This window comes from Artibeus jamaicensis, unplaced genomic scaffold (genome assembly GCF_021234435.1).
Source record: "Artibeus jamaicensis isolate MK-2021 breed Jamaican fruit bat unplaced genomic scaffold, CSHL_Jam_final contig_1015, whole genome shotgun sequence".
Lineage (NCBI taxonomy): Eukaryota > Metazoa > Chordata > Mammalia > Chiroptera > Phyllostomidae > Artibeus > Artibeus jamaicensis.
Window position 1 is genome coordinate 17,339,373 of NW_026521194.1, and position 26,561 is coordinate 17,365,933.

The window sequence follows — 26,561 nt, forward strand, 5'->3', positions numbered from 1 at the left end:
GTGTGAATAGCCACCAGTTGTACACAAATATGGTAGTTTTTTCTTGGTCACTACATTTTATCTGTTTACTTGCTGGTTTTAGAAGATCGTATCTTAGAAATGGGAGGGAAGAAGCATAAACTGAGCAGGACCTTTGTAGAATATTTTCACATGATCTCATTTAATCCTCATAATCTTTGAGGTTCAGTAGATATTATTTTTCTGATTTTATAGAGATGAATCTGAGGCTTAGGGATATTACACAAGACACCACAAGGAAATGGCAGAGTGAACCCAGGTTTGCCTTTAACTGCTGGACTTGGCATTGGAGACCTTGCTCAGTCAGCAGGCTGGGAAGTCATCTCCCACATGATCTTTGAAGCCAACATTGACGTGCATTTCTCTAATCACTGGTACTGATAAAAAAAGTTTCCAGATGTGATCTATTCTTTGTGGTTAAGCCGTAAGTTTCTTTTGCCAATTATTGATGCAGGGCACGAATAGCCACAAGCCCACCAATTCCCTGATTTCACATTGGTAGTGCCCCTCCTCCCATGAGGACTCTGAGATTGACCATGTGACTCTTTTGGCCATGGAACAGTAGCCAATATGATGCAAGTAGACACAAGAAAAGCACTTGTACATGGTGGTTTGCCCTCCAGTTGCACTTGGAACCTTCCTGCCACACATGAACAAACCTTGACTAGACTTAAAGATGGTGAGAGCAGGCACCCCCAGTCCTCCAGCCAGCAGCTAACTGGCCCACAGAGGCAGGACCACCTAATGGGCCCCTGATGCCTGAATAAGCTGGCAGAGAACAGCAGGAGGACCGCTGAGCCAGGCAAATTCCCAATCCAGGGACTCATGTGCTAAAGGGGTGGTCATCACCTTAAGCCACTGCATTTTGAATACTGACTTTATAAATACATCATTTCTTTATTTTTAGTAGTAAGTTTCTATTAGATGTTGATCCTATAATTTTCTCATTCTGAGAGAAATGTGTCATATTTCTTAGATTTATTCCATTAAATTATGTAAGATGTGTAATTTAACAGACATATAACTCTTTTTCACAGGTGAAAGGGATGCACTCTTTGGCTTTCTTTTAATTTTGACACCATTTAACCCACTAATTCATTTGGAATTTAATGAAATTTTAAGAATGAGGCATGACTGAATTATTTTTCTCCACATTAATATCCAATAGTGACATTATTTATCACTAACTTTAATAACTCCTTTTTCAACTGTTATATTGCTTCTTGATTTCCAGCTATTAATTTCACATAATAATATTAGCTATATTCTCTGAAATTGCTGTGGCATTCGATGAACTAACTTTTCTCTATATGATTTAATAGCATATTTTTGTACAAATTTATCATGAATTAATATAAGATATATAGGATATGAAGTTTATAAAAGTTGCTTACTTACAGCATTATAATGAATGAAGGCTCTTTATGCCCCACAGATAGTTTCTCTCTGCTGTATTGCCATTGCCTTTGCATCTTCGGTCTGGCTCCTCCATACTCTGCTTTCTCTTTCAGCTATTTGTGTCATTCCGATCATTTTCTTTCTGACATAAACTCTTTGAGAGCAGGAATAATATATATTTTGCCTTTGTTCAGTGTTTTCCACAGAGATGTTCATGTCCTACTTGGTATAGTGATGTGATTATCCCAGCAGATACCAGTTCTAGTTCTTAATGCATCTTCTTGTACCTGTGGGTGTTCCTTGGTTGTGAAGTTTCCAAAACAATACAAACCTTTTTTTGCCTTGCCTGCTATTATCTAAATGGAATATCTGCAAAATAGAAAGTGGAACTCTTGAGTAGCTCAAGAAAACAGGCACGTCAATGTAACTGATTAGGTTGTCAGTGGGAATAGGTTCTAGGTTCTAATTATTAGGAAAATAAATGAATGCAAGACCTGTTTTCAGGTCAGTGCCAGCTGCTGGACCATACCCAGGCCCAGAGCATGCAAAAATAATTTGGGTATGGTCCCTGCTTTTGAAACCAAGATAATAAGAGTACCAAAGCTATGAGAGCTGCACATCCCATTTCAACTAGTTTAAAGTAAAAGTGACTGTAAGAATTTAATGTCAGCATAATCATTAAAAACCTCATTTTAATATCTGTTCCCTTTCCCCATGCAGAAATCTGCTTTTCAAGTACAATCTATTTGTTATTGAAGGTCTTCTCTTCTTCCTTCTTCTTGATGATGGGAGGTTCCCACTGGATTGTGAGGAATGCACTGAGAAGTAGAACTTTCAGGCCAGAAGCACATTTGCACTTGCCAAGGTCACGACCCAGCTCTACCTCAACCCTAATGCTCCCCATAAACACCCCACTCCCATGGCCTCACCCCACATCGTTTCCTCACTGTGGCATGAGCCACCTCTCAAATCCTACCCAGTCCCACCCTCATGAAGCATTGTGTCAATAAAGCTCCCGCCAGTGCCCTTAATGTCTTCACCACATGCCACACCCAACCCCATAGACCTTCTAGTCATTCTGCATTATTTGTTTCATCCACCTCCTTTCCTTCTCTACCCTGTCTTCTGAAAGCCATGGAAGAAACCTCCCAACTGCCATATGGCTGATGCTTATTCAACTAGTGTTTATTGAGCACTCACTATGCACTGAAAACAGGAGAGGACACTATACAAGACTCAGAAGAATACAACAGTAAATACTCCTCTAAATGCCCCTTAATGGAGAACAGTACTATTCCTGGTAGAATATCCCAAAAGGAAATTATTAACAAGACTACTATAATTTTTAAATGATTCATCGCCCTTCTTCTTGATCTCTTAGCAACTATAGAGGGGATGCTGTTGCTGCTGACACAGTAAATATGCTTTGAGAACCACTAAGTAGGGAACGGAAATATCACAAGAGCTTATAAGCAGTTACTAGAGTTGGCCGGTTTAAAGAACTATTTGGTGGTATTGGCCTACAAGGTGAACTGGGTTAGAGGTGGATGGAGGCATGTGAGAGAGGCCTGTGTAAGGGCAAAGGCTGACCATGGAGCTTGAAATCAGGAGCTTGTGGATAGCAGGGCTTAAGAACGATTGGTGTGGAGCATCTGCTGGAGAGCCATGAATAAGACAGCTTTTCTTCTTCTACTTAGTGCACGCATGCCTTTCATTCCTAAATTGTCACTTAAAGAAAGTCACTTTATCTTCATTTTTTTTACTTTTTGTAAACATAAAATACCTAAATAAAATGGGATTTTACTCTTCCTTTCCTTCTCCATGTATGTCCATAAATTTTGCCATTGCTAATGAGCACATCCATTCAAGGTAGTGGATACTTTATACATCCGAGCGGGCAATTTAATGCTTAAGAAAAGGAAGATCCCAGGGGTGGAGGAGGATATGCATCATCAGTCTTAACACATGAAAGATGTATGTTGAAAAATCAAGGCCCATGCCCAAATGTTCAATATATTTTTTTGTCTTAAATCCATTCCCACACAAGAAATATGATTCCAACTAAGTTGAAGACTATTCTTAAGAAATGCAAAAGTTGCCAACTAGTGGTGGAGTTGCTAGAATTCTTTTCCCAATACTTTAATGTATTTCTTGGACGAGAAAGTAAGAGCAAATCCGAGCTTCCCTGGAAGCGTTCTCAAACTCGGCAACAGTGATGTCAGGCCACGTTCCATACATGGAGGCGTGTGTGAAAGACGGGAAGAGTGATGCCAACACAAAGCCAACAGGAAGTCAGCCAAGTAGAGCGTATCTGACCTTGATGGGACATTGGAGTCATGGTGTGAGCCTTGCCAGAACTGCTTGGTGGCTCATGAGGTAACCTCACCGTAAGGAATGACAGTGTCCTCATGGAAGGGACAAATGCCCAAGGACATGGCATGCTGTCCTTTCTGTGCTCTGCGAAGGCCGTGATGACTCTCATCCTCCACGATGCGGGTCTTCCCCACAGACTGCTCCAGACCACCCATTTTCAGAAGCACCAACAGCTTCAAGAAAAGTTTCCAAAAATTAGAGACTGTAAATCTGTACATATTAAAAGGATAGAATCTTTCTTAATGGCAGAAGAATGCAAGAAATTGGGCATTAAAAAGTTCATACTTCTTACTTTTTATTCCAAGCTTCCAACAGTCAACGGCGTTTTCAAAGTGAGTTCTCTATGCTTATTTCTGCCTAGATAATAAAGTAAATCATTTGCCAAATGTGCACATTTTTAGCCACAGTGACATCTATTTTAACAATATTTTATTTTTAGTTTTGTTCTCCACCCCCCCACCCCCACCCCCACAGGGAGTGGGAGCAAGTACTCTTTAGGTAGGATGTGTGTATGTATCTGTGTTTTAAGTTTCTTTAATGAGTCTCATGGACAATTCTAGAAGGCCCACAATGGCATGTATTTTCTGTGCAATACAATTTGTATACTTTCTTTTCACTGAAGGATGTCTAGACTCCTCTGACTTTACCGATTGAAGAAATGCGTCTGCACGCTTACCCTGTGCTGGACACAGTTCTGGGGCTGCACTTCTAAGTCAAGTCTCAGGTCACCTATATGTGTGGTCCCGGTTTCCTTACCAGCTTCTTGAACCTGACGGCACATAATTAGAGTGCTGCTCCTTTGGTTCAAAACAATCAGAGGCTTTGTTCCTTGTTAAAAAAAATTCGAACAGTATTGAACAAATAACATGGTCATTAACTTATCTGCCATTTAACCCAGGAGTGTGAATGCTTTCCAAGAAATGAATTTTGATTAGGGGAGGAAGAAGAACCCCAGGATCTGAAGGGAAAAAAAACAGGCAGGTCTGGAGGAATGGGGACTCTTCGGCTTCATTTCGCTTCTATCCTTCTCAGCTTCGCTTCTCAAAGTGTGGTCCCCTAGCAAATGCTATTGAAATCACATACAGATTACAGAACATAACAGACAAGTAGAAAATCTATGTGCGATTCATGGCTACCAGTACCACTCCCATAAATCTAGTATTTTGATAGTTCCTCCATTAAGCCTTTGTAGAATGCCTACTATGTGCCAGTCACTGTGCCAGGTACTAAAGACACATGAAAATAAAACACATGTCTCTTTGCCAGAGTTTATGTTTTGGTGGAAAAATAGATGTGAATAGTAGTCATTTCAATATTATATATATATATATATATATATATATATATATATATATATATATATATATATTTATATATATATTTATATATATATATTTATATCTGTATAGCAGGACATAATTGAAGCATCTAACCCAGTCTAAAGGGGTCTTTGAGGAAAAACAAGCAGGAATTAGCCAGGAGAAAGGGGTGGAAGGTCAAGAGTGAGAATATCATTTGATGCAGAGGGAACAACCTATACAAAGCTCTCAGAGTGGGAATGGGTATCAGCTACTGAGAATATATTGCTCTCTGCCCCTGGTTCCTGCCAATACTGGGTTTTTGACCTAAGTTTCTGAAATAGAGCTCCCAATGCCCTTTTAATCTCCCGAGTGATAGAGGTCCTAGGAGTATCTTCTTACCCAACACTTGGTCTTTGGCCCTGATTCCTGACACAGAGCTCCTAAATGTTTAAAGTAATTTATTAAGTAGCGGGGGTGATGGGAGTATTATACACAGCTCTCCTGAGAATTTCTTGGGTTATAGGAGCATCTTCTGTTCTAATGAAGCAACCCTTGCTGAGCTCCTGAATGAGGACTGGTCACCAGAAGACCAAGCCATGATTAGAAACTTGGAGCTTTCAGGCCCACTTCCCATCCTCTGGGGAGGGGCAGAGACTGACTTAATCATGGGTCATGCCTACACGATATAACCTCCTTAATGATTCCTAAAATACAAGCTATGCCTCAACCCTTCTATATTCACAGAGACTTTTTTAGAACTTGATGATCATGATTGATCCACTCTGCAAAAAAACCTACTTACCTTATCATTTTGAGGTCTAAAGGAGAAATTGAAAGCTACTTTCGTACTCCGAGGGAAGGCTGTTACCTCTTTTCTCCTTAATTCATACTACTTTCCAGTCTTCTTGGGCATCTGAAAGGTCTTCATCTTTTCTAATGGCAGCTAATCTCTATTTCTAGAGAATTGTAATAAAAACCCAGCTGAGTTCTGCCTGCTTGACCCCAACCATGGAAGTGTCTTCTCTCCTGAATTCCCTCTTCTGGCCTCATCCCCTTTGAATGTAGAAGGCCCCACAAGCAGAGACAAAGTGAGTGAGGCCGCGGGTGCACACACCCTCTCGCACAGTAAGTCCACCTGACAGCAGGCCATCACGCCAAACAGGCAAACACCGCTCCTCCTTCTGTGGGAGGGGGCCACAGCAATAAAAAACATTTCTTCCTCTTACCTCAGACAGACTGGAAATGTCTCTTTCATTGGCCAGGAAGAATAAGGAGCGAGGGAGAGAATGTTTCCTCCATAGATCCCCCCCTCCTCCAGAAGAGTCCTCCCAGTGACTCTGGCAGCAAGAAGAAAGAGTAGACACACAATGTGCACTGTTAGCTGTGCCCTCTGCCGCCACCGGACAAGGTGCCTGAGCGAACAGTGGTGGGTAGGTAACGGAAATGGTGTTGGCAGCTACCTGAACCTCTGCTAACCCAGCCGAGAGAAGTGGGGGCTGTAAAATCAAGAGGTAAAAAAACAGTTGAGTAAATAGTGGATGTCTAGGGACCCTATCCATTTCCTATTTGGCTAACTGGAATTTAGGATTTGGAAATGAAGTCTTCCCCCCTGCCCCCCCGTAGATAAGATGGTGGATCGTGACAATACTCAGGAGGAAGCAGCTGTATCTTTTGGCAACTGTTTAGAAGGAAAGAACAAATATGTGAAATATTACTGCAAGAATAGATGGGAGAAGTTTGAGTAGACAGCCAAGAAAAGAGTGAAGAGTGGAAAACAGGAAATTTAGGAGATCTCCATATGATGTGGTTTGTCAAAGATGGTGCATAAAAAAAACTGTCAGAGAGCAAACAGAGAGGGATCAAGGCAAAAGGCTTGGAACAGTGAGCACCAAATTGAGGAAAAACTTTCCTGAGAAACACTTAAAAAGTAATCACAGAAACAAGCATAAAAGCCAGAAAGGGCAGTTTGTCTGGAGCTTAAAATGGAAAGAATCACAAGGAAATTCCCCTCCTATATCAAACTCTCAATGGCCCGAGAAATCTGCTGTGCTAACAGCTCTGAACCAATTGCTTTGTATAAGATCTGGACTAGTCCAAATGACTTTGTCAGACTTCAATCTCCCATTTAAACACAGAACAAACAATAATTTCAAGGTGTAGAGAGCATTAGAGCTATCAAGCTGACTCATTGCAAAGAAGCCAAGTGAGTCTATATACTCAAGAGTTTTCTCATAGGATCCTGTGAAAGGCCGGCTTAGCAGCTCCTGCACACACCTTCCCCCCTCTGCCCTTCTCACCTCCGAAGTGCACTTTCCTTCCCCTCATTGCTCACCCCTGAAAGAATGCTGTGTCCCCGCTTCTCCCTTTTTCCTTATCTGGCCTATCAACCAACAGAGCCCACATGGCTACAGAGAAGTAATTGTTGTATAAATTTAAAGCTTTCTGGGACTTTAGATAACTCTCAGCTTCAGGCTTAAACCTTTAGACTTTAAGACTATCTTACTTAAATAAAAGATGAGGCATTTTTATTTTTACTTATTTTTTAATTCTTTTTTTTTAATGATTTTATTGTTGTTCAATTCTAGTTGTCTGCATTTGCCCCTACCACTATTGTTAGGTAATGGAGTGGTGTACTTTGCTGAAGGCAACGCTAAAAACCGCACTGAGATCTGAAATTAAAGACAGTTCAAACCCCAGCTATTGGTCACTGGCATTCAGGGCTAAGGTGTGAGCACTGAACAATGACCAAGTAAAGGATCATTTAATTGAGCCTTAAATATCTAAATTTCTAAGTGATGCCATCTGAAGTAGATCTTCCCTCTGTTAATCAGCCAGGTAGAAGGACGGAGAGGAGCACTGATCACAACATTCTGAACTGTTTCTGAAACCAATAGAAAGAAACGAAAATTTAATGGAGTCTTAAGCAATTAAATTCCAGAAACTTTGCCCACGGTTGTTGTGTACTTTATCTCACTGTGGCATTGGTATCACTACTTTCATTTTCAGGACACATAAACTTAAAATCAAAGAGGTTATGTCAGTCATCCAAGTTCATACAACTGTTAGGTGGCAAATTTAGAATCCATGCTCCAGGCTATTTAATTCTAAACTTACTTTCATTTCATGTTTCAGGAGTTACTTCTTGTTATCTTGGTAGACTTTTTTTTCTTCTTTGGGCCACAGCTTCTGGTCACATCTCATTTGACCTCCTACAGGGAAATCAATGAAGAGACTTGTGAATGTGGGAAAACACAATTAAACCCAATGGACAACATGTTTAAGATACTCTGATAGGTTCTGGGGGAAGAGAACAGAGAATTAGGAACATATGACATGGCTCCAAGCCTTTGTAACATTGTTTTCCCCGATGAAATATTTTCTGAGCCTTTCTTTCTAAAATAGAAGGCTCCTTCTATGTGAGGTCCTCAATTGTACCAGGAGCATCTTCTACCATAGCACCTATAATGATTCACTCTACTTTGAACCTGTTTAACAAAGTAGAATCCAGCAGTTGACCCTCCCTAGAAGGCTGGAGGAGAGGGAAAATTCGTTAGCACTTCCGTTCTCCTTGTATTTGACTGTCAGCTCCTGGAGGACAGAAGAGGCATCTGGGCCCCAGGTGTTTAGCTCAGGGTGTGGAGCAGGGTAAGGGTTCAGAATGAGTAACTAAATGAATGAATAAAGTTAAGTAATTCAATCAAGTATCAAAGGGAAACAGATAAACAACTGAATAAGAAACAAAACAGGTTACATTAAAGTCAATTCAGCTGATAAGATTTCTTCAAACGAGGGCTTGCAGCTGAAAAAGAAGAATGCTAAACAAAGCAATAAATGTTGAAACATCAAAGTGAAGGAGCAATAAAAATATGTAATATGACATTATCTTTTTACCTTTTTCACGTTGTCCTCTAAAAGTATCCTGTGGACCTCATAATTTACCTGCCCATCATTCTACAATCGCGAACTACTGGGAGGATACGCAGTGCCGCCGCAGCGGTTAGGTACACTGCTGCCCTGTCCTTCGGCTCCCCCCCTGTCATCCCGCTTCACATCCGCCGGCACTGCATACGGTGTATGCCTCATTGAAGGGATCAAATGCCTTGTTTTGTTCAGAGGAATGTTTATGACTTCCATTTATCGAGTTCCTACTATGGGTCAGGCACCCGCAAGATCCCGGATAGACCTCTTGTTTAATCTTCACAGCAGCTGTAATGCAGTGGCTACTGGGTTTCCACAGTTTACAGATGGGATTTCTGGGTAATCTCCCAGATGCTCCAGCATCTGCCTCTTCTAAGTTTGGCTATTGCCTGCCAGGCGTGTCCAACCTTTTGGCATCTCTGGGCCACACTGGAAGAAGAAGAGTTGTCTTGGGCCACACATGAAATACATTGTAACATATACTGTATCATTCCATGTGCTCAGCCATTGAGTGCAACACACCAAGCTAGGGCTTCGGTGGCATACTCAGAGACGAAACCCCCAAATGGGGAAGTGAGGTTGAGCAGCCTTAGAATTATTTTGCAGGAACAAAAAGATATCAAATGCCACAAAAAAATTTCACTCTCAGAGAAAGAAGGACCCCTCTAAGCTGTCCTCACAGAGCCAAGGCACAACTCAGGTGCGCAGCTCCAGCCCAGCTCAGCTCCTTCTGGAAGGACTTTTGGCCACAGATACAGCTGGGAAGAAAGACCGGGCTGATGTGAAGGCACACTATTTGGGGGCTGGGGGGTAGTTTCTATGTCAGAGAAACCCGTCCTGTTACCAGCAGCATAATAGGCAACACTGTATCCATAATAATCTCAAGAGGAAGCATTGCCGCCTCACAGTTGCAAATGCTTTACCCAAATGCAGGCGTGTAAATAACTACAATAAGTAGAGTCAAACACGGAGCCTCCAGGGAAGGAATTCATAAGCACTGTGCAAAGTGGTTTATAAATGTCATGTTATTATTTCTTAAAATGGGTTAGGCAGGTGTTTATCCATGCTCTTTTATGGAAAAAATGCTTTCATGTTCTCCCATCTTTCTCTTAGTGACTGGAAATGGTTACAGGCTGTCTCCGAAGGAGAAAGTGAATGCATGGGACAGACGGCACATCAGAGTGGGAAGGGGCCTCAGAGTTCAGCTCTCACTGCCATCATCACGCTGTGACCAGGAGAACTGGGAGCTTGCCCCAGGACACGTCCCGGACACATCGATAGATGAGATTGGCCTAAAACTCAGGTCTGCCTGCTCTCCATCCAGAGTGATGTTTCTGGCGCCCTGGGGAAAACAGTGTCAGTTCAGGAAGCAAGAGTCAGGGTGTTGTGGAATGACCTGGAATGCTAATACCAAGTCGATAATGCCACAGTATTTTAAAAAGGAAAATATAAAGGTCTTTACATAAATAATACAGATTTTTAAAATAAAAAAATAGATAAGAGAACAAATGAATAGATGAAAAATGAAACAATTCTCTTATTAGCCCAAGATAATCACTGGTTAAAAGTTGGTTTCCACTCTGCACATTTCTGTGCTTATGTCTATGCTTAGACATTGATTCTCTCACACACATGGCCCACACCATAACCACAGTCTGACAGCCTGCTTACAACTAAATTTCCACACGTGTTTTTAAGGAAATGTGTCTTTATCTATGCTATTTTTAATGTATTGATTTTAAAGAGAGAGGGGAAAGGGGAGATGGAGAGAGAGGGAGAGAGAAAAACATCAATTTTGTTGCTTCACGTTTTCATGCATTCGTTGGTTGCTTCTTGTATGTGCCCTGACCAGAGATCCGACTTCGACCTCAGCATGTGGGGATGACACCCAGTCAGGGCCTCTCATCCGGGCTGTGTTTTATGGCTTTTCACAGTAGGGCTATTCTATAATTTTTTAAGCCAGTTTCCTAATGTGAGACTTTTGACTTGTTTTTTCACTACTAGGAGCCATAGAAATGTGGTGTGATGACCCAGTGGGCTCAGCCCACTTCCAGTTACCAGTGTCTCCAAGCCATTTTCTCAACCAGCAATCATTGTCCCCTGGGGGGGGGGGTTGTTCAGTGTCGGGAAGAGACACATGAAAGATGTGCCATCAACACATGCTCGTTGCTTTGGCTGTTATGTCATTGTATACGATGTTATCATTACAAACAACTCTCCCACAAAAATATTTTTAGCTAAATTTTTGTGTCCATCCTTAATTATGTCCTGATCAGGAGTCTTAGAAATTATATTAGTAAATCAAAAAAGATTTACGATTTTTCATCCTTAGTTGAAAGTTGCCCTTCTAAAAGACTGGGCCACATTACATTCCCATGAAAAGAAACAAGAGGGCTTGTCCTCTCAGCCTTCTCCACAGCTGGCCTTCGGATGTTTTTTAAGTAATCTTTGCCAAAGTGAGTGGCTAGAAAGATGTGTCACCAGCATTATAATTTCACTTCCTTGGATTTTGAAAAGTTAAACAGTTTTAATCTATGTTTTGGCCATTAATATCTCTCCTTCTCCACTCCTTCTTGTTGGACTTGTGTCAGTTTCAATTTGACATCTCTGACATTGGTCATGAAATCCATTTAGCAGCTGCTTTAGCTTTTTGGGTAAGAGAGTAAAGACCTTTAGACTCTATAAACACCATGAGGACAGGGACTTGGACTGTTTTCCTCACTGTCATCACTGCCCATAATGCCCGGTTTGCTAAATGTTCCCAGTGACATTGAAGGAATGGCTGACTGAATGGATGGATGGATGGATGGATAGATGATAGGTGCGGACCATAAGAACAATTTTCTCTAGCAGCCCTGTAGCAAGTGCATGGTCCTCAGATGTGCCCAGTGTTCTCTTCAGTCTTTTAAAGAAAGATTCCCCAACTAGGGCTGTATTTCTAATGAATCTCACTACCAGAAATTCCTTCTCACTGTGAGAATTTCTTATGAGGTTGTGTATCACCAAGCATGTAGATCACTCAGATTCACTTTGTTTGAGGAGGAGAGCCTGAGTAAACAGTAAGTAGTCATCAAATAGTGATACCGCCTTTGATTTTCTTCAATAAATCTATACTGCTAACCCACCAAGTGAAGGAAGTAGGCTCTGGGAGAAACAAATAAAAACTAGGAACACAGAGGGAAGAACAGAAGGACGCGGTCCCATCCTCAAGGACAGGTGTTCAATTGGATGTTACAGGAGCCAGGAAGGTAAGTAATTGTAGCAACACAGCCTCAGCTGAGGGTGCGGGCATACGACTTTAATCTAACAAGGGCAGTTACTCCCCGGCCATCTAATTGCTGCTATCCCAAGAGTGTGGGTTTAAAGTTGTCAGAAGCAGGAATGTTACATGAAATCCCCTGATTGAATGTCGGTTTATGGAGGTCCAACCAAGGTTTAGATCTGGCCCATGTAAGTGGTTTTGCAACCTCTGCCCAAGAAGCTGACAACTGATAGAGAATAAAAGCATCGCTTTTATGTGCCCCATAAAAGAGGGGCACAGGTGGTTAAGGGAAGGAAATGCTGGGGAGTGAGTAGTGATTGTGGATGAGGTAGTAGCAGACAGAGATAAGGCATGAACCTTATTTTGTACAGCATTGTTCAGATAGGCTGAAAGGACCACTGAATGAACATTGAGTGAGTCTTTTAATCTTTCAAAAGCTACAACCACCAAAGAACTGCCATGCAGGGCATGGAGACAGAGTCAGGGCAGATCACTGTTAAGCCAAGTGGGTAGATAATCCATTGTGAATGAAGGACCGAGTGGATTCAACAAGACATTAGAGAGCTACAGTATGGGCAGGATGGCAAGCCCATACCCTTGAGGACAGAGACCACTTCAATTTCCACAGTGTTCCAGATGTAGCTGCTATCCATTTTCCCCCTGAGAGTTACCCAGGACACAACGTTTTAGACCTCCACAAGCGGGTGTGCCATAGCAGCCTCAGCCTGCCTCACACAAAATGAGAAGTCTCATGAGCCTGACATTGCAGAATCTTTACACCCAGACTCCCATTTTCCAAGCTACTGCCCATCTTCTTTCTCTTTAAACAGCAAACTCATGTATGACGTTCTATTTTTCCATTTGAAAATGCCCCAGCTGAACACTTGCATGGTTACCATGGCAACTATCAGGTAGCATCGTCTTGTGCCTGAAGCTGAGACTGCCAGCAAGAAAGCCAATACAGTAGTATATTGTTTCTTCCTGGACTAATCTTTTAAACTGTAGCCTATAGTGTTCCCATAATATATTCGATCAGAAGCTTGAGTGGTTTATTGAATTTAATGCACCATGGCTCTCCTCTGACTGAGCAATCCATTTGGTTGCAGACCTTCATTTTGAATTTCCTCCTTGACAATAAAAGGTGCAGGGCCTACTGCAGTGCATGTTTTGTGATTTCTAAGTTTCTAAGAAAGAAACTGGATTTGTACACACAAATAGTCTCTGTTGTTTTAATCTCACACTAGTTGAAGAGTTATTCATCTCATTTTGACTGGACCCCAATGGGCTATTTGCCAAACATCTGATTTCTAGATACTGTCTATATGTCTAGGGGTGAGCTAATACATTTCTGTGATTGGTGAACACAATAAGGAGGCAAGAAGTAAAAGCCAGCCGTTTCAGCCAAATAGTGGCTATCAATTCCAAGTCCTCCAAGGTGCCCCCTCCCTCTTTGTCCCAATAGTGTGTCCATGCCTCCCAGGTTCCCTGAGTGAGAGGGAGGTGAGACAAGCTGAGGATGGAGGTACATCTACTGTGCAAAGGGGCAATCCAGTGGAACACCATGGATGGGAGTGTTCTCTGTGGTCCATCAAATGAGAGGCTCAATTGTTTCAGAGTAGACTAGAGATGACAAGAGAACAGGGGGTTTTAATGAGTTGCTATGCACTTGTGACTGGACCTTTAAATGTTTGAGAGGAGCGTGGGTGAGCATTGGGATCCCTCTGTGGCCTACGTGTCTGCGAGTGGGAAACCACCCAAGACAGGTCTAGCCTGCCTAAGTCATAGCTTGGTACGCAGTCTAAGTTTTTAATTGAAAATTTAACTTTTATAACAATTTAATTAATAGTCATATCAAACCACTAATTATAAAATATTTAATAGTAGGCTTTTCAGTCAATGAATATTAGCTGGGTACCATCTCTGTCTGATTCATTAATATCAGACCTCAGGCACACATACTCTCATCACTGTCCCAAGCACGCACCCCTTTGGTAACTTATCTAACCGTGCATTTACTTACTTATTAATAACCTATGAACACCATGAACTCATCATCTTCTACTCACAGTTCTGGATGGTGTTGAGTGGTACAAAGATGAAGGGATTGGTTACTCCTTTCAAGAAATCTCCAGCTTAATATGATAAGCTGATAACTGGTCCCAAAGGCATGTCCAAATCTTATTTCACCTTATTTAGAAAAAGGGTCTTTGCAGGTGTAATAAAGGTAAGGATGTAGAGATGAGTAGATCATCCTGGATTCTCAAGGTGGGCCCCAACTGCCATCCCCAGTGTCCTTATAAGGGGGACACCAAGATTGGACACACTTAGATGAAGAGAAGACAACGGAAAGAGAGACACAGAGGTGCAAGTGACAAAGGTGCAAGTGACGTGGCTGCAAGACAATGAACACCACGGAGCTCCAGCAGATGTCAAAAACTGAAAGAGGCCTGGAATGGGTTCTCCCTTAAAGTCTCCAGAGGAAGTGCGTTCCTGCCAACACCTGGACTTCAGACTCCTGGTCTGCAGAACTGCAAGAGAATACATCTCTGTTGTTTTAAGCCACCAAGGTTGTGGTCATTTGTTACAGCAGCCACAGGAATCTGATACATTGGATATGACAGTGAGGCAGGCACGTCGTAAGCAGCTGCAGTGGCAGCCACTGTAATAACTAGTGCTTCTTGAACACCTTCTTTATGCTAAGCGCTTCACGTGCATTATTTCTTTTAATTCTGCAATTGATACCGTCAAGCAAGTACTATAATCACCTCCATTTAATATATAAGGTCATTGAAGATCATTGGGTTAGAAAACTTTCTCAAGGTCCTATACTGAGTGGCATTCAAGAGATTCAGGTACTAAGAACTGAAAACTACACCCTCTCTGACTCATCCCTCACGTAATGAAAAAAATGCACAAACACCCTGAACGCTAAGGTACAGATCATCTATGTGTGCTGAAATGAAAACAGCTTCCTCCTAGATTTTCTAGTAGAAAATCTCTGGATAATGTAATTGAAGTTTCACTTCCCTCCTATTCTTTGAGCCACTAGTTTACTGGTACTATAAGCCATGCCTCACCTGAAGAATAAAACTGCTATGTATGCCTGATGCAGAAATGTGTAAAATGCCTTCAGGAAATGTGGAGTGGACCAGTTTTGCTGAAGCACAGCTGTTTACATTGTGTGTGTGTGTGTGGGGGGGGTGCTGGGCATGGGAAATAGAACTTCGGTTCAAGCCAGATAGCACAGAGCAAGAAAAACCCAATCGAAGGGATCTGGATTTGACCTGGTGATCAGAAGCTGGTGGAGGTGACTAAGAAAAAATTGCTGGACTAGTAATAGGGCTCATTGGTGACCTTTAAATTGATAGTGTTTGGGGTGAGGATGGCGGCAGATTGCAGGGACTTGAGGAAGAACTGGGCAGTGCGGAAACGGAAGCAGACGGGATAGGCTCCTCATCAGAGGTGCCTGGCAGACGAAGAAAGGAGACACACAGAATGATGGAGGGTGGGTGTCAGCAGGTGAAGTGAGGCTCTTCACTGTGGGAGCGACCTGGTGGGTGTAGGGGCGAAGGAGACTGGAAAGGAAGCCAGTGATTATTTCCGGCCCCAGAGTGAAAGCAGAGGCTTTTCCTAGTTCCTAAAAAGCAAATGGATGAAATTCAGCTCTGTAATTCCAAAGAGTGTTCCAAGGAAGCGCTGGAGTGTGTGAGGGTCTTTTGGAGACACCAAAGTTCAATGTCAGAGACACTAATGCTTTTGATGCTTTGATAATGTCTGGTTTTTGAGGGGGGGTGGTTGGCACAAGTCAATACCTTCATTCAAAAAATATTTCACTAATATTTAAAGTACCTGAGAATAAAAAGTATTTCCTTCTCACCCTGGCCCAACTCTGGTCCTGTGATGCCCAGCACAGAAGTCATGTTTAATAAGTGTGAGCTGAAGGAATGAATGACATCAAGTGGCATGACTCTGTCTTTTGAGTTCTATGACCTTGAGTAAATTGCCAACGCAGAGAATAATATCAAAGTCGCAGGGTCATCACGAGCATTAACGGAGATAGTGGGTGCAGAGCATACAGCATGGTAGCCAACACACTCACTGAGGTGCTGTCAGGTTGTCGAGACCACGTTTTGAGAAGCCATGTGGCGGAGTGGCCAGGACAGAAACTGAGTCAACCACACTTGACTCCCAATCCAGTTCAGCCACTTGCTGTTGACGATCCTGGGCAGTTCACTTTTCTAAAGCGAGTCTTTCATATATAAAATGTGGATCATAATATTTACTTTAATAAAGATGTTGTGAGGAATAAATGAGATAGTATACCCGGCAGGGCAAAGGTAGGCTTACGGTTATGAGTGTGAGAAACACACAGTTTATTTTTGCATTATTATTTATTAATTATGGTATTATTTTCCATACAAACAACTGTAAACCTACTTTTGCCCTACCCTGGCCTCTTTTTTTTACATTAATAGGCAAATCTTAAATAACGTTCCACTTTTAAATGAAAAAAGAAAATTGAAATATCCGATAAAAACTGTTCGGATGTGTTTTCATAATTTTTAAAATGAACCCTGCTCTGATTTCTTCTCTACTTCCCATAGTTTAAATGCTAAGTTTAAACTGTGTTAAAAATGTTGAAACTGTTTAAAAAGTGTTCCCAACTCCTCTGCATAGAACGGGGGAGAACTTGACCTTACATGTGGATATAATGAGGGAAAACTCCGTAACATTTTTTCCTCTAGTCCTTCTCCAGTTGGTGTCAATTCTTTAAGGTATATAAAACTATTTCAATACTTCAAGGTATATAAAACTAAAAAGGTTCACACATTCTATACCCCAGATGATGTGAGATGAATGGGAAGGTTAGCAAGTAAGATTTGACAAGATTTTACAAAGTTGATTCTCACAGTTCACACAGCCTCTGAGTGTCAGTTCATAACATTGCATCTCGATGATTAGTGCAGACATGACCATGGAAATATAACAATTAGATATGACACTTCGGGGTCTGAAATCCCAAGAGATTCTACTTAATCAAAAATGGCCCGCGTAGAAGCTTTCAAAACCTGAAATTAGTGTGAACACATTACAACTCTTCTCACACATACTAATAACAGCTAAATAAACCTCATGCCAGGACATGGAGACAGGAAGCCTCTCGGTTCAGCACTCTACGTGGTAAATTGGGAACAGCCATGCATTCTAACCTCCCTCCGCGCATGTACCGAGTGCACAATGATGGAGTGTTCATGAGACTTGGAGATGACTAAAACAAGGCCCTTGACATACAGGAGCTCAAGGTCCAAACGGGGGATCAGATATGTAAGAGTTCAATGTAAGTGCTGTAGTGGAGAGACAAACCGTGGGCGTGGGAGTGCGCTGTTTCCGGAGAATGAAGCTCTTAAGCTAGATTGACAGATTTAGCAAATCTGCCCCAAAGAGAAATTGAGGTCCTGACACTCTAGTGTATTGAAAATCTATTAAAAACAGATTTTTAAAATAAATCTATTTAAAAATTAGACAACCTATTGTTTATTTGATCTACTCTGCTCTCAAATATTAATTTGAGTGGTGAATTATTTTGTTTGTTTCTCGTAGGTAGGTAGGCTAGTTACAAGATAAGTTAATTTAGGGACAGCAAAAGGCAACGAGAAAATAAATCTATCGAGAATTACCAGAAGACTAATGTTACTGGAATGGAGGGAAGAGTCAGTTAAATGACAATTTCAAAGGGGTCAGTACATTTATTTTTTAAAAATTAACCTTTAGAGGTATTTTTTAAAGGCTTTGAACTGAGAAGTTCAGACGCTGGGTTAGTCCTGCCTCTGACTTGATCTATGGTTGGATGAGTTGCCATCCTCGGGGTCAGTTTCCTAAGCCTGTAAAACTGGGGGTTTGTATTAGTCAGAACGTTTTTTAATGTAAGTGAAAAAAGTCCAGTTTGAACTGGCCCAGTTTTTAAATGGGGAACTTTATGGGTTTAGATAACTGAAATGGGTAGACCAACGTCAGACCAGCTGGATCTGGGGTATTTAAACGACATACAGGACACTGTTGCTCTCCATGTATCGGTTCTGATTTTTATTGCGTTGGCTGCATCCTCAGGCATGTTCTTCCTCTGTGATGACAAGACTGCCCCTCATATCTCCAGGTTCACTTCCTAAATAGGTCAAGCCCAGTGGGAAAGATTTTGCCCTTTACTCTAGTTTCCCACCCCTGCCCTGCCTAAAAAAAGTCTCAGACTTGAATTTCAATGGATTTGATTGATCTCAGTCACAGCCCTAAGCCACATAGTGTGTAAATGGGGAATGCAGTGTTTTAATTGGCCAGACCCAGGTAAATGCCCTCCTCTTAAGCCAGCAGTGGAGAAAGGGGAAATGGATTTTGGAAAACCCAAGACAACAGATATCCACTAGAGGGTCAAACACATTGCCTCTAAGGTCTCTTCCAACCCTTACAGGTCTAAAATTTTCTCTTGAAACTTTTCCTTTATTACGTAAAGAAGTTGTCACCAAAAACATCCAGGAATTTGCCCAAGCTTCAAAGCTAGTAATGACAGAAGCAGAACTCTGGTATCTTAACTGGTAATCCTATATTCTACATCTTTCCCAGGGTTCTAACTCTGAGAATCACAGTGAACTCAGCAGAGAAGGATTCACAGTGTGAATTTTACTGCTTCAGGCATGTATCATAATGAAGATCATTTTTTATATATTTTCCGAAGGTGCCATTAGGAACCTCTGATAACTTATCACAGATGTAGCAGAAGGCCTCTGCATTGCCAAGCTGGTTGGTGGGTTGGTGGACCCTACGTGAACATGCTACGCATAGCACCTACTTCTAGTCCAGCTGAAGATGCTTTGGGTTCTGATTTGTAATGTCTAAGAACACTTGTAGTTACCATAGCAACAGTCTAGAGGCAACTCCTTGTGTCTAGAGATTAGAATGTCAAAAACAATTGTTCTTCTTTTTCTTTCTTTCTTTCTTTCTTTCTTTCTTTCTTTCTTTCTTTCTTTCTTTCTCTGTTTCTTTCCTTCCTTCCTTCCTTCCTTCCTTCCTTCCTTCCTTCCTTCCTTCCTTCCTTCCTTCCTTCCTTCCTTCCTTCCTTCCTTCTTTTTTTGATCTATATTAACCCTGTGCATGGACACAGGCATGGGCGATTTTTCTTTTTAAGCTTTTCAGATAATAACGGGCAGCCAATGTTAGGAGCCCCTGCTAGAGCTCTTTAAATTCTTGTTAAGACAGTTTTGGCTGAGAGTTCAAATAGTTCATTCAACCCCATTCTTCCTGTTTCATTTCAGAAATTCTCAGTGTATATATACTCAGTGACTTATTTAAAATGGCATTTTTTCCCCTTCTCAAAGGAAAGAATCTTGTCCACTCCGGCATATTATGTGATTTCCAGCTTTCCAAGGTGCAAACTCATGAGTATTCTTAATTAGAACTGTGGATTCTTGATCTCTTTCAAATTAGGCTATGTTGGAATTTAATTGCAGCAAGGGACTAAAAACATCTGGTTGAACAGCCATGATCTGTGGTTTTGAACATATCCTATGAATGACCAGCAGAGTGGTGCGTCACTGGGCTTGCAGATACGCTGTGGAGATGTGGGGGAAGAAGGAAGCCAAGCGGATAATGACCTCTCAATTAAGTTTTCCAAAGGGCTCAGATGATTAACTGGCTCCAGGCAAAGTCGACTCCTCAATGGCAAACATAAGCAGCAACGTAAAGCAGGCACACCTGCCATCCCAATAATTCGGGGATGGTGAAAAGAAACATCTCATTTTTTTACATTAGCAGGCTGTCCAGTGTTTGGCAGCTCTTTTTGAAATGATTTTCTCTTCCTCCCTTCATCAGTGTGGAGCTTGAAGTAAGTTCTATTTGATTTCATACTACTGGCTTGCTTTATGTCAAAATATTGTACTGGTTCTGACCTAGGCAGTGATAGGCACCTTCAAGGGAATGTGGCTTGATATTTGAAATGCAGTTCTTACAAATAGAGTGGAAAATATGTAGTAGAAAAATTCTGCCTTATTTTTGAGAATTTAATGGGATAAATTTAGATGCCTGTGATCGAAAGTTATGTGGTGTGTTTTGGTAAACACTAATGGAGAATTTATTCAGTAAATATTTATGGAACATATACTGTTTGCAAACTCTTTAGATACAAAAATGAATATTCTTGGGATGTTTACAGTCTACAAGAGGAGAAGAAAGGGCTGTTATAACTACAGTGCTAGGCTATATGTGATGGAGTAGGACAGTATTTCAAAACAGGTAGACTTTGTACTTAGCAGGGAAAACCAAGTCAGCCAAAAGGAGCAACAGAAGCAAAAACTCACAAAGGGCAATGGGAAAAGGGGGTGGGAGATGAAATTCATCGAGCGTCTACAGGGTGAGATCAGGTTACAGATTTATTTTTACATGTTTCACATTTAATTCTTGGAATAATCCTATGAAGTTATTCCCAGATAATATCCAGATAAATAGACTGAGATCCTGAAATGCTAAATCATTTCCTCAAGATCATTCAGGCAGTCACTGGTGATACTGGAATTTAATATTCGTGTTCATGGAAAAAGTGACCAGCACAGTTTGGCTAAACTGAAAGATCTGTGAAAAAGAGGCTGGAATGTAGTCAGTCAAAGCCAGATCACACAAGGCTAGAATGCCAGACTGACAAGTTCAAAGTCAACTCCACAGGTAACAAGAACACTCAGGCTCTAACCTAAATCTCAGCCAGCTTGCCTGTGCCCTGAGATCTTTGACTAGAGCCTGTTGCCACAACCTGTGGTTGCGAAAAGCCCTGAGCACATTTCCCATGCTTCCTTGCATTTATTTCCTCTGTCCCAACATCACGCTCCTGCGCTGTGTACGTCTGTCTAGATAGGATTCGAGCCCCTTCCTGGGTTTCCACAAAAATCCACTGCCTTCAAACATTGTATGAGCTTGGGAACATTCTAAAGTTGAATGGGGGCCCTAAAGAAAGATTGCGTCACGAAGAGAGATGTCTTCTAGTTTTCATCATCGGCTGTGTTTTTCTACTCCCTTCGATCCTGAAACAAGCGAGAAGCTGCTCTGATCCTCCCTCTCAGGGAGGTTCCGCTCATGCCCTTGGGTGTGTGCTTGGTGCTTTGTCTTCTCTATCAGTACCTTGAAGGTATTTATTTCTTCTAAACAAAAGCAGGGTTCTCCTGGGAAAGAGCTTTAGTGGGACGAGTGGACGGGATCCGGGAAGGTCTGGAAGCAGGGAGCGCGTGTGGAGGCCCTTGGCCGAGGGCAGCGTGAGTCGTCTGACTTCACCCAGATGTCGGCAGCAGGCTGGAGGAACAAAGGGTAAACAGAAGACATTAGGAAAAAGAAACTATTCTTCAAATGACAGGAAGGAGAGCTTTTCTGTTTTGCAGATTTCTTCCCACCGTGAAAGCGATCTAAGTTCTAATTGAGATTTATGGTATTTTAATCCTCCTCGTCAAAAGGCTTTAATTCTAAATTTTGGACATAAGGCAGTATTCTCTCCAGTTAGAAAAATAGAATATCAGCAGGTGGTCTCAGAAAAGAATTCTCCCAACATGCTGTGCACTGTGTCAGGAAAAATTTTTCATGCCACTAGATTTTTTTAAAAATCATGATTTAGTTTCCAGATATTTAAACTTTTATTTCCATTTAGTTCGCTTTGAAAAGCAGCAGATTAGCTAGAGCAGGAGATTGTGATCAGCCGGAGGCAGGGAACACCGACGCCGCGAGAGGGCGGGCACCGCGCCATCCGTTTTTTCAGCAGGCGCACACCAGCGGTCCTTGCCCACCGAATGTTCCAGAGAATTCTTTTATTTCCCTTCAGGTATTTGACCCCCCATTGAATGGAGGCATTGATCAAAGTTGAAGCTGGAGAGTGACTGATAGAATAGCTTCAGTTTGCAGTAAATCAAATGTCAAAAAAGAGTCAGAAGTAAAATTCGTGATGTTTAATTCCTATTACCGAGTCTCTTGGCTTATGTGAACATGAGGATGTTGCCTAACAATCTTGCACTTCTGCTTTCTTTCTTTCTTTCTCTTTTTAATACGTACAGCCAAGAAATTCTAAAATGAGAACGAAAAAATTTTTTTGACTTGTACTGACCTGAGAGATGGAACTCCTTAAGTAAAAGATGGTCATTTGAAATAAATCTCCCTGTGTCTATTTCCAAAGAATTATGACTTGGAAGGTTCATGTGAGGTGAAGGAGAACAAGAAGAAATAGACATCAAGTTGAGAGGTTGTGCCAAACATCTGGAGGAGAGAATGAGAGCATTCTGGGAAAACAGATGGAGAGGAGCTGGGCCAGATAAAATTAAAGGCAATGCCGCTCAGCATCTGATTAGCTCAGGGAATTCTACTCAAAAGGAAAATATTTATAAAACCTATACCTTAAATAATCTCTCGAAATAAAAACACTGAAAAAAATTAGAGCGCTTATCAGGCCTTGAGGTTTACTTTGAAGGTTTTAATTTACTAATTACTGCATGCATTGGTTTGCTTTCTTTTTTAATTACAAACAAGACCCCAATTGATAACCAAAAGGCTTATAGATAAAGACCTACATGAAAAATTATTTCTGTGCTATTTTCAATTAACCTACTGAAATTTCTTTTGAAAAATCAGGGCCTAAATCAAGCATTTGTGGTTGAGTCAAATATCTGAGTTTTTTGAGGGATGCTGATAATGCCTCTTAGGGAATTGGCTTAACTTCTGGAAGAAAGAGCTTCCTTTCATGTGCGGACACTTTGTCCACCTGCCGTATTAAACAAGATTGAAGGCTCACAGGCTTTGCAAATTGTTCATGAAAATGTTTAAGATCTGATCTCTAAACAGTTATTGGGCCCCAAATAACTAAACTCTAACATGGAAATTAATAATTACATCAAAAATAGATAATAATATCAAAAGCAAAATTAAAAGATGGTTTCACATTTGTACAACAAAATTCTCTGTTGTAGTTCATGTGACAAATGTGACACAAGCCCTCCCAAACACAGATGCCCAGATCTACAGAGGCCCGCCCGTAGGCCTGCTAGGGGAGCGGCACATCCCCTAGTAAGAGAGCACACACAGCCTTCTGCTCTACATTCTTTTTGTAGCCCGAAAGGAAAGGGGTGCCTTTTCCTTTAATGTCCAAATAAAAGGGTTTGAGTTCCCAGCCCATGAACTAGAGGAGGCATGGCATCCATGGGATTCCCCACAGGTCAATTGCCATTCTTGATCCCTGGGAGGGGTGGGGAGAGGCTCAGAACAAGCCAACCCAAGGTGTACTTTGGTGGTCTGCAGATTACTTTGATCTAATGGCAATTTCAGCTTCAGGCTCAAGAGTAACTTATCTCTACCCCCTGCCCCCCCAACCTTTAACTCCCTACAAGAACTTGAATCAGGGGCCTTGCCCATAAAAAGAAATGATCAGAGATAACTTCTATTGGCCTATCCTTAGGGCAAGGAAAACTTCTATTCACTAAATATCTGCTCTTATCATCTTCCAAGGATCCTTGAAGCCCTGGAGATGCATTACCTCATCCTTAGCCCGGGGTGTCTTACACAGGGTATGAGGTATACAGGGTGGGACAAAAGTAGGTTTACAGTTGTTCAGATGGAGAATGAGACCATTGATAAATGTTTCACATACTCACTACTGTAACCTACTTTTGCCCAACCCTGCATACCTCAACCCCCTTTCTCCCTCTGAACCTCTCCTGCATGTGGAGTCCCTGACCCTCTTATATGTGTGGGATTCACATACAAATGTGTGTATTAAATTTGGTTATTTTGTCTCATGCCTATTTCATCACTGGACCAGCCAGAAGAGCCTTGCAGGTAGAGGAACGTTTGTTCCTTCTCCACACTTTCTTACTTCCGCTTCTCGTGACTATTTTCTCCTTCCCATGCTCTGTTCAGGCACATTTCTCGTCATCTCTCCTCAGGTACACCACCAACCAAAAGCCAGTGTCAAGAGAATATTGAACTTGTAATTCCCCATCCATCCCCCAGAAATACTTTAAAGCGCTTCCTTGCCCTAGGCCCAGCCTGTCCCTATAATGCTGGGGCTCACTGTCCCCAACAATATCCCATTTTCCAACTCCCCTTTTCCCCCAATTTCCCTCACTCCCTACCTACCAGAGAAAAAATAATAAGCATCCCCAATACTGACTACCTAGCTCATTTACTTGGTACTTTCTTTTGCATACCCAATGATAACCATTATTGGACTCTCCTGGCAAAAACATCTTTTGCCTATAGTTAAATTCTGCCACATCCTTGAAATGTGGAAGCGGCTAAGTAATTTTCCTTTTATTTGGATGGCAATCTCTACTTTCCAATAACACTTCTAAAGAAGACCCACATGCTCAATATAATAAATGGCATATGTTTCAGCAAGCCTATTTCCCCTGAAAAAATTTTTTTTGGCTAAGGCTTTGAAAAAAAAGGGGTCCTTGGAGATTCCAGTCCTTTGTTGCTTAGCAGAGGAGACAGAGTACAAAGAGCCAGGAGACCCAGCTTTTGCTTGCATGGATCAACACATTTCGACTCAAAGCACTGAATGTGTCCACAGTAGGGAATTCAGGAATGGACTATGCAGTAGAGGCAATTGCTTTAAGAGTTGTTAAATAAAAGGAGACAAACACAGGGCTGAGAAGCCAGCAAATCTCCCGGGGACAAGGGAATGTGCTACTCGGGCCTTGAAAGAGAAGGAGAATCATTTCCCAGGAATGCTAGGGAACCATGTTCTGCAGTTTTGTTCAAATCTGGACACTTTGACTGAGAACGTGGGCTAAAAAGTCTATTTTGTCTTGGTGCTGTAGTTTAAAGGACAAAGGCACAATGCTAGTTTCCTCCACCAAGAGTGAAGAACATGTTCACTTATTTTCACTAAATTTGCTAAGCAATTAATGAACTTAAATACTCTTTGATTCTGATTCGGGTTCGGTGTACCATTTTTTCCCATTATCCAGTGATGATCATTTACAATCTGCTGTGGACCAGTACTGTGTGAGGTGACATGAACAGAAATGAAAGAACAAACACAATAAGACACAGCCTCTCTGGTAGCCAAGATCAGGATGAATCAGTTGCAGAGAGAGATCTGCCAAACCACGTAGTAAGCAGCATAGGAGAGATGGGCGGGAAGAGCCATGGACACAGAAGCTGACCAACTCTCTCTGGGGATGTTGTAGATGGTTCCAAGAGAAGGTGACACCTGAACTCCTTCTCGAAGGATGAGAAGGGACCGCTGGGGTGCAGGAGGTAGATGGTGCAAAGACAGAAAACACAGGGAGTGCCTGGAGCTGAAGCTGCTGCATGGAGGGTCAGCTGAAGAGGGTGGGTGGGAGTCTTGGGTCCTAAGGGGATGCTGGAGATGTCACCAGGACGATGGGGACTAGTCAAGGTCAAGGGGGCAAAAGATGTGGTGAGACAGACTGAGTGAGTAGGGACTCTGCCTGTACCCAGCCCCACTCCCACTGAAGAGTCAGCTGTTAGAATGTTGGGTGGATTGGGAATTCCACATTATATGTCCTTGGGGGAAAAGAAAACCAGAGCTTGGGGTGGGAGGGGGGGCGGCAATAAGCTAATGATGAAAAGCAGGAAAATGATAATTGCCTATGTATGACCTAGAAAGACAATTCCAGTTTTAGTTACAAAGTAAGCCAATACTTTGGTTTATAGCAATGGTTTAGGCAAGAGATGATGAAACCTTGAACAAAGGCACAACACAGACTAGAAACAAAATGTAGCCATTGCAAGATTTTCAAATGTACTTCTGGGCATTTTGTGAGGTAGATAAATGTTCCAGATATCTAAGATTGCACTGGGTGAAGAGAGAAAATTGAGCAGTACGTAAAACAACTTAGTCATTTCACCTTGTACTATTAGCTCTGTATCTCTCCTATCTTTCTACAATCTCAATAGCATTCCTGATGGATTAGAGATAATTCTAGATCAAGGCACAGTCTGTTGCTTTGGCTTTTCCCCAGTGTAATCCAAAGGAATCAGCATTATGGCAGAATATGCGTTTATACCCATTCTTGTCTTGCATCTTCATAATATGCACTGGCTTAGAAACGCTTGACTCACTGCCCCTGCTATAAACCAGAGATCGAAAGAAAAAAAAAAGAGAGGAAATAAGAAAGTAGGTGGCTGTTGAGGGAGGAAGGCGGGTGGGAGGGAGAGAGAGAGATGGAATTCTGTCTCCTTTTGAAGCATCTTCAAGCATCCTTAAGACAAGCTGTGACATTCCTCTATGTGATGACAGCCCTCTATTTGTC

General features: G+C 41.8%; 1 long non-coding RNA gene across 2 annotated transcripts in view; it reads right to left on the reverse strand.

Annotated features, from left to right (window-relative positions):
* Positions 1-2,766: 2,766 nt before the first annotated feature.
* The window catches only part of LOC119064387 (uncharacterized), a 56,068-nt gene continuing 32,273 nt past the window's right edge, over positions 2,767-26,561 (reverse strand). The window contains exon 4 of one of the 2 annotated variants that reach the window (XR_008392091.1): positions 2,767-3,962. This is a non-coding gene — a long non-coding RNA (uncharacterized LOC119064387). Of the gene's footprint in view, positions 3,963-20,669; positions 21,595-26,561 lie in introns of those variants that run through there. The other variant, XR_005085389.2, reaches the window with a different exon arrangement.